Source organism: Anastrepha obliqua, chromosome 3 (genome assembly GCF_027943255.1).
Source record: "Anastrepha obliqua isolate idAnaObli1 chromosome 3, idAnaObli1_1.0, whole genome shotgun sequence".
NCBI lineage: Eukaryota > Metazoa > Arthropoda > Insecta > Diptera > Tephritidae > Anastrepha > Anastrepha obliqua.
Window position 1 is genome coordinate 143,896,980 of NC_072894.1, and position 8,742 is coordinate 143,905,721.

Consider the following 8,742-nt stretch of genomic DNA (forward strand, 5'->3'; position numbering starts at 1 on the left):
AAAAGAATAAAAGCGACCAAGTTGGAATATTGAAGGCAACGCCGGTATCAACAAAGAAGAAACCAGTTCCGAAGGATGGAACACGGTAAAAAATAAGAAAAACAGTAAAGGAACTAACAATAAAACTCCAAAACTAGACAGGAAACAAACAGACGAAGCAAACATGAGAGGAAATCGCAGGCGACAGAGACCGCCCCGTAGAGATGCGATCGTTGTTAAAAGCGTTAGCAATGTCTCATATGCTGACATTCTGAAAGGTGTGAAAGCACAGCCATGTTTACAGCAGCTCAATTCGAAAGTATATGATGTTAAGAAAACCGCAAATGATGACTTGCTACTGATGCTTGAGTGATCATCTGATCCAAACACTTTTAAGATCAGTGAAGCAGTTAAAGCTGTCTCAGGAGATGTAGCTGAAGCAAGGACGCTAACTGAACTACGCCAAATCGAAATTCGTGATCTCGACGAAAGGCGAAGTTCATGAAGCTATAACTAGCCAATTCAAGGAACTAAATGTGCCCTTGTCTGCAGTTGCTAACTTGCGAAAGGCTTATGGTGGGACGCAAACAGCGATCCTAAAAGTTACACCAGAGATCGCCACTAAGATTACAGTGGCAGGCAAAATGCGGATTGGCCTGGTCATCTGCCTATTAGAGAAAAACTTGACCCGAAAAGGTGCTTTAAGTGCACGGAGTACGGGTATGTCGCAGCGAGATGCAAAAGTACGGACGACTTCACCAAGTCCTGCTTTAAATGCGGCAGTAAAGAACACCAGGCGAAGAGTTGTACTCAAACAGCAAGTTGCTTAATTTGTAAAAAGAAAAAATAAGCGACACTGCACAGGCAATGACTAGCAACAAGTGCCCTTTATATCAAAGAGCACTCAAAGAAATACGACATAAATGAAGTTTCTCCAACTGAATTTAAATCACTGCGAAAAGCCTGCTCGAACAAGCTGTACGAGAGCACAAAATAGACATTGCAATGCTCAGCGAACCCTATAAATACGGAAATGGCAACGATTGGGTATCCGACACAACGGGCAAATCAGCTATATGGAATTGTGGAATGAATAGGTCACGAATGACGAATATAAGCGCAACACGCTGCTATGTACGAGCCCGTGTTTGTAATCTGTTCGTTTACAGCTTCTATCTTCCACCTAGCTTAACCCTAGCTGAAGCTATACACGCACTGGAAGAACTCGCCCTAGAGGGAAAGCCCTCTTAAAAGCGTTCGCTATACTTGACATAGCGTTTATGTATTCTGGGAAACATTTCAGCAAACATTTCAAAGAGCAGGGAAGGGTCAATAATCGACCTGACATTTGTTATCTCTAGCCTCGTGAGTAGTGCGAGGTGGTCCCTTAGACATTATTACACTGGAAGTGATCACTTCGCAATAATTTGCGATATAGGCAAACATGATAGGCCGAAGTCATCTAACTCGTACTAGGCCATATACCGGGTTGGAACTTTGGACCCGGAAATGTTCGAGATAATGATGGCAAATTTTACACCCACTAGAAATGCGGCTTGAATGCAATTAAGACCAGCAAATGCCGGTGCTTTCAAAAACTATGCGAGGATGCTGACTGCAATCCATGGGGATTTGCATATCAGCTTGTAATGAAAAAAACAAAAGCCTTCAAACCGCTGCCCACGACGTGCTCGGTTATACTGCGCAACGTGGTCAAAACATTGTTCCCCTAACAGCAAGGCATTGCAGCCAACGCTGCTAGCTGTATGGAAGACGATGAAAATCGATGACTAGCCAACATTGACGAAGTTTTGCACATTTGCAAACAGATTAAAGGCAATAAGGCACCCGGGCCCGATGCGATCCCGAATGAAGCTCTTAAGTTGGCAATCCAAAAGCATCCAGAAATCTTTGTGGATGTTTACAACTCCTGCTTAGAAGAATGCACATTCCCGAAAGAGTGGAAACTGCAAAAGCTAGTGCTAATACCAAAAGGGTCTAAGCCGGCGAAAGATCGCTCAGGCTACCGTCCACTATGCTTACTGGACACGGCAGGGAAAATATATATTAGAGAGGCTAATTGTGAATCGCCTGGAATCTGCCATCGATAGTGCCGGAGGGTTATCACCGCACCAATATGGCTTCCGTAAAACACGCTCTGCATCTGTGCTGTAATAGCGGTTAAGCGCATCGCTCACAAAGTGATCGAAGGTTCTCGCTGGCTCTACGGAGATAAAGAGTGTTGCCTACTCACAACATTAGATGTAAAAAATGCAAACTGGGGCAAAATCCCAAATGCGCTGGAGAATTTCCGAGTCCCAGTTTACATTCGAAGAATGGTTGCAAGCTACTTCACTAACCGAGTGCTGCAATATAAAACCGACGAAGGATTGAAAAGGTACAGAGTAACGGGAGGAGTCCCACAGGGGTCAGTGCTGGGCCCACTTCTCAGGAATATAATGTACGATTGAGTCTTGCGTCTCAAACTACCTCCAGGATCCCAAATCATAGGTTTTGCTGATGACATTGCAATCGTAGTCGTTGCTAAACTCCTTAACCAGGCTGAAGCGATTTGTAACCAAGCGGTCGAAATCACAAAAGATTGGCTGCGCAATAGTAGTTTAAGCCTTGCAAATCGTAAAACAGAGGCAGTTATCATCAGTAGCAGGAAAATAGTTGAAACAGCAAACCTCAGAGTAGGTGACCACGCACTGGAGTCTAAGCTGTCCATCAAATATCTTGGGGTAATGATTGACCATAGGTTGAGCTTTAAACAGCACCTAACATACGCCAGCGATAAAGCAGCGAAGGCTGTAACTGCATTGACACGTATTATGATGAATACAAGAGGACCTAAGCAGGCTTCTAGGTAGTTGCTTAGCAGTGTGGTATCGTCTATCTTGCTATATGCGGTACCAGCCTGGGTCGAAGCAACAAGCTGCAGCACATACATGAAAGGCATTAAATCGGTATACCGATTATGTGCCCTCAGGGTGTGCTGCGCATTCCGCACCGTATCGGAGGATGCTGTATTAGTCCTCGCGGGAATGCTACCAGTTAAGCTGACTGCACTCGAATTCGCCGAAATAAAAAACCATCGAGCGAATCCAGCACAGCCGCAACCGAGTGACTGAACGGGAGCGAAGCATCCGTACTTGGCAGGAGGTATGGAGGAACTCCAAGAACGGACGATGGACATATCGATTGTTTCCGAATATCACCAGATAGATAAATCGAAAGCATGGACAGATAGATTTATACCTGACCCAAGTACTTAGTGGGCATGGATGCTTTAAGGCTTATCTGCATAGATTTAAGCACGAAGATTACCCGTATTGCACCTTTTGCGACAGTCTAATTGAAGATGCAGACCATGTTTTCTTTGTTTGCCCTCGTTTTGAACTGGAAAGAGAAGATTTGAGTTAAAGGGTTGGGAAGCCAATAATGGTTAGTAACCTAGTAGATATCATGCTTGACTCAGAAGAACATTGGTCCGCTGTCAGTAACATGGCAAGAATAGTAATTGCCAAACTGCGTCGCGCTGAACAGCAGCACAGGTTTTCAGTTAGAGGCAATAGGCCGCTCTCCCTCCCGGGAATTAATACTTAATGGTAAGTAATTACCATACTGCGACGCGCTGAACAATAGCGCAGATTTCCATGAAGAGGCAATAGGCCGCTCCCCCTCCCGTGAAGTATTACCTAACGGTCGACCCGCGGGAGGAAGACGGAGCTGGGGTGGGTTTTTAGTGAGTGAGTCGAAATACAAGTCTCACACTTTTCGGCTTTCAATGCTTTTTGCCACCTTCATAAAGAAAAAGAAAAAAAAAAAAACATATGCACATACAACAAACGTGTTGAACTTATACTACATTATGTTTGCATGCATTTGTGGATCACCAATGCATAAACTGGAAAGTAGGATTTATGTCGCATTTCATGAGAGTTTTCCACAAGAGGACACACTTTATGTTCGCAATTAGATTGTGTCCATATGTATAGGTTCTGTAAAAAAAGATGCTATCACTCTCCGATATTTCAAAATTTTTTTGTTTAAGGACAATAGTAACATGGTAATCCTACCCCGTGCTTTGTTCTGCAGTGTTATATAAATCTGCAAATAATTTTAACGCCCTTTTTACTGGAAATAGCACTAGCACCATTGTTGTGTGAGCCAGCATTCATGCTTGAATTGAAGCTACATACATATGTATGTATGTGTGTGGTAGCCACGCTCACGTTTAGGAAAGTACTGATACTTTTCCTTTTACCTGAGTGTGTTCAACACATTATTTATTGTTTTAGCATTTTTAAAACTGGGTAAAAAATGGTATGCGAGGGACCCTTTTGTGCACTGAAAATTAAGATGTGTCTTGATCAGGATGCAGATGTTCACTTGGCATACCTTTCACGATGGCTTGGCTCGTTTATCTACGCCTGTTCACAGCGGATGATTTTTAAGGTGTATTTCACAGATGTACATGTTTCTATTGTACGTATTCTATAATACCATTCACCCTTCACATTATTACAATAACGAAATTTAATCCATGGTTAACGATGCTGTACCAATGATCAATATGAAATTTGTTCATTTTGATTAGAGAGAGAAAACTTTACAAACTATTTTTTATAAAAATTTCTTTCTGTTTTGTTTTTTGTTTAATTAAAAAATGTCCCACAATTTATATATTTTCTAATAGCCGTTGCTTCGTGGTAGGAAATGACAACCAGCTGAGGGTATTTCTCAATTTGAAGAAGAATATAGACCATACCTTAAGAAAGGATGGACGTCTTCATAAACGCATTAGCCTTTTAATCTTTATTCAATATTTCAATTTTGAAGTAAATAGGCAACTTTTATTTATTGAGGTTTAGAAACAAAAATTTTGAACGCTTCGAATCAATGTGTTTTTGAAGTCACCCGTTATGCATATACACCAACCATTCGCTTGCCATCCAGTAATAGCGCGGTTATTAAGGCAGATTATAGAAAATGGTGCCCGAGCGATTAAGTATTGCGTCATTCGAAACAGCTTCTTAAATTTAAGAAGCTACATAAATTCAAATATACAAATTTCAAATATTACCTTGGGAATATTTCATTAATGGTAGGTTTAACCATTTAAAGCGTTTAAAGCTTCATTTGTAAGGTTTTTAAACGTGTAAAACATTTAAAGTTACAGTGGTAAGGTCAACCAGTTCATTGACTTGCATTTCAACTTTCATACAAAATACTCGAAGAGGACTGATATCGCGAGAGTTGGCGCAGATTGCAGAAACATTTTCTATTGAATAGGAAATCACAAACGACAGACCTGTATTTTCCGATAATATTCCGTATGGGAGTTGAGGCATGCATCATGTCAGCGCCTCGTCGCGCTATTGCTATTTATATAATATTTAGCCATAGTCGTCAATTACGTTGTCAAATTTTAATGGATCTGGCGTTTCATCTTGCCTATGATTTTCACTGCTATCGCTATATGCATAGGTAGGAGAATTATTCCCAAATTATAGCCCTTAAAACATTTGTCGAGGTTGTAATTCGAGGGTTTTTTGTGTTTTTGATAGGTAATCGTTTTGACGTGGCGGTTCCCAAGTTATATATACTCAAGTAAGTATACTCTTATAATTGTAGTATGACAACCGGTTCAAATATGCCCCTAATTAAATTTAAACAATGTACCTAAGATAATAATTTTGTGCACGGAATGTGTTTTAGTTTCGATTTTTGTTTAAGCAGAGAGCAATTTTAATTTTTATGTATCCTCCTTCAATTGACAAATTGGACAAATTACCACAGCTTTCGCTTTTCAGTATCGCTATTAAAAAGAATTGCTTCTTTATTGTGGTGTTTCACGCACGTAGATTCAAACCTACGTACTCCGAATGGTAGTCACGCACCAAGCCATTCGGGAAAGTGCTGAAGAAGCGTATTGTCGGAAAATATTAGTTAGATGCCCGGGTAGCGACCTGAGGGAGTAATTCTATACTCACTCGAATTTCGTTCACTGCTTAAATGCTTGTTAGAAATTTTGGAGCTTTTGAACGATTTGAGCAATATTGTAAGTTTTAGTTCTTAAGCTCTCCGACGTTGTTACTTAACTTAATAATAATAATTCAAAATAATCAAAACAAGCATCATGATGAAAATAAAGCAAAGGAAGAACCGCTGAGAGGCGCGTTTAGCATTTTTGACGTTTGTAAACCCCTTAATTGTTGTTGTTGTAGCAGTTTACTAGGCCCTGCCAGTGATCGTCATCGTCTAACTCATCTAACGCGCTGTTTTGACATGTTAGATCCATAAAGAGAAGAGTGTTGAATGAGTGGGTTTGAGGGGGCATATGAGTAGGTGGTTAGTATCGTGCATTGTACGTTCACATGCCGCACATGTGTTGAGTACGTTGGGGTCGATTCTGGATAAGTAAGAGTTTAAGAGTTTAACCTGCTACAATATCCCGACCGTAATTGAGATTTATGGGTCTCACGATGCAGCTGAAGTTCTTCGTCTGCAATGATTGGACTCTGATAACAGCATTCGGGGGTTGGGAGTTTAGGTACGTGTTTGATCCGGGACCTCGTCGGTGTAGTAGAAGAGAGGTCGTCTTATCGGTGTAGTCGGTTTGAGGGGGCATATGAGTAGGTGGTTAGTATCGTGCATTGTACGTTCACATGCCGCACATGTGTTGAGTACGTTGGGGTCGATTCTGGATAAGTAAGAGTTTAAGAGTTTAACCTGCTACAATATCCCGACCGTAATTGAGATTTATGGGTCTCACGATGCAGCTGAAGTTCTTCGTCTGCAATGATTGGACTCTGATAACAGCATTCGGGGGTTGGGAGTTTAGGTACGTGTTTGATCCGGGACCTCGTCGGTGTAGTAGAAGAGAGGTCGCCTTATCGGTGTAGTCGCCTATGAAGTCGAAGGTGTCTCAGGCTCTAGCAAGTGTCACCTAAGCGGTAACTCCCAAGCAGGAATTGCTTGCTGGGCATTTAACTGTGGTCCTTGACCCGGAGCGTGGAAGCCTCATTGGGAAGATGTTGCAGGGGAGACTTCAGGAGGCATCCCGTGGCAGGTCGGACATATAGTAATGTCTTGACAGGTATGCAATTTTTTCTACTGCGAATCACTAATACTAGGCGACCAGGCGGGCGCAGCGTAATTTAGAACTGACCGGGAAATTACTGTAAATGTCACCAGCAACATTTCTTTGTCTTTGCCTCAAGTGCCATCGTTTAGCGATTTGTGGACTTTGCTGGGGTTTAGGACCTAATGGCAAATGTAGTTGTATGCTCCGAGAAGTTGAGCAAACTGTCGAACTGTTGTTAATGGTCGGTTTTGGTGGGTCATCAACTTTCACCTTTAACGGCAGTTTAACTTCCTTCGTCTAGGTGGTAAATAGGACCGCAGTGGATGTAAAGGGTTAAAGCTGAAGACTACTTGCAGTGAAAAGCCAGAAAAGCTGGCGATAAACGTTCACTGTGAAACACAAGTCATCGATGTCACTGTGAGACGCCATTATCGAACAATCGTCCGCAAAGGAGAGCAATGAAACTCTCTCTGGTGGTTAGGGGAGCTTCGAAATATAGAATTTGAAAAGTAAGGGTGAAAGGGCACCACCCAGTGGCACACCTTGGCTTATCCTCCTATGTTTTGAGCTGCCGAAATATCACAGACGAGTGCTGACCACAGATCGGCGGGAGGATCGACAGTTGGATATCGTCTAGCAGCGTGACTGCACCGAAAACCCTCGATAGGTCCATCGCTATTAAGATAGTTCTCTCACATGGACGGTTCTGATAAGCCCGCAATTAAGTTTTTATGGCGGTGAGTGCTTTGGTGGTACTGTGCACTCTGCGGAAGTCATGTTGATATGAAGTTGGAGTCAACTGCTTCGTGAAGAGTGGGAATAGGAGGGCCTCAAGTGTCTCCACTATTGGGGAAATGGAAGGTATCGAGCCAGAAGTCTCCCCTTGGTTGACGGGTTTCCTAGGTTCAATAGTGAAACCACTCTCCTTGCTTTCCACTTTCCTAATCCTAATGGGATCATGCTTTTCAGCATCAAGATATTAAGTTTTGTCGGGGCTAACTGTTTTGGAAGTTTCCGTTTTATTGATGAATACCTGCATTTCACCGCTAGAGAAAGCAAGCGGTGCACTGTTTGCCAGTTTTTGCAGCCATCTGGTGCGACATTTGGACCCATCGACCGGAGTATGCAAAAATAATTTGCGGCTAAAAAAGCTCGCGCGTCTCCTCGGGTCCAACGAAATACAATCACCAAAATTGATTGCCACCCTGAAATTGTGCTTCGTCGGGTTCGATAGGGGCCTTACGGTGGACCAGAGTTTACTCACACCGGAAGTGAAGTTACAGGTCTCGGCCTATTTAGTCCGCTTAGGTTGAGTAACCAGTTGCTGAATTTCCAAACTGATTCCCTTATTCGAGGCCTGGCCTGGCGAAGGTGGCCACGTTCGGATAGAACGGCTGCTTCGGCTAGGAAATTGGGAAATTTAATACATTTTTTTGAATGCGTAGTCCAAACTTTAAAATAAATAAAGAAAGGTTAAAATAATAAGTATTTTCCACTTCCATAGAAACCTTCACCGACTACATGGATTATTTTTGAACAAAATTGCCACTTTGTTTAAAACGCTGTTGTGCAAGGTTATGCAACTGTAAGCTAACAGAAAAGTCCATGCAGAGAAGTGGTTTAAATAGAGAACTTCTTAATGTTTACATACTTATATTTATTTACAAGTG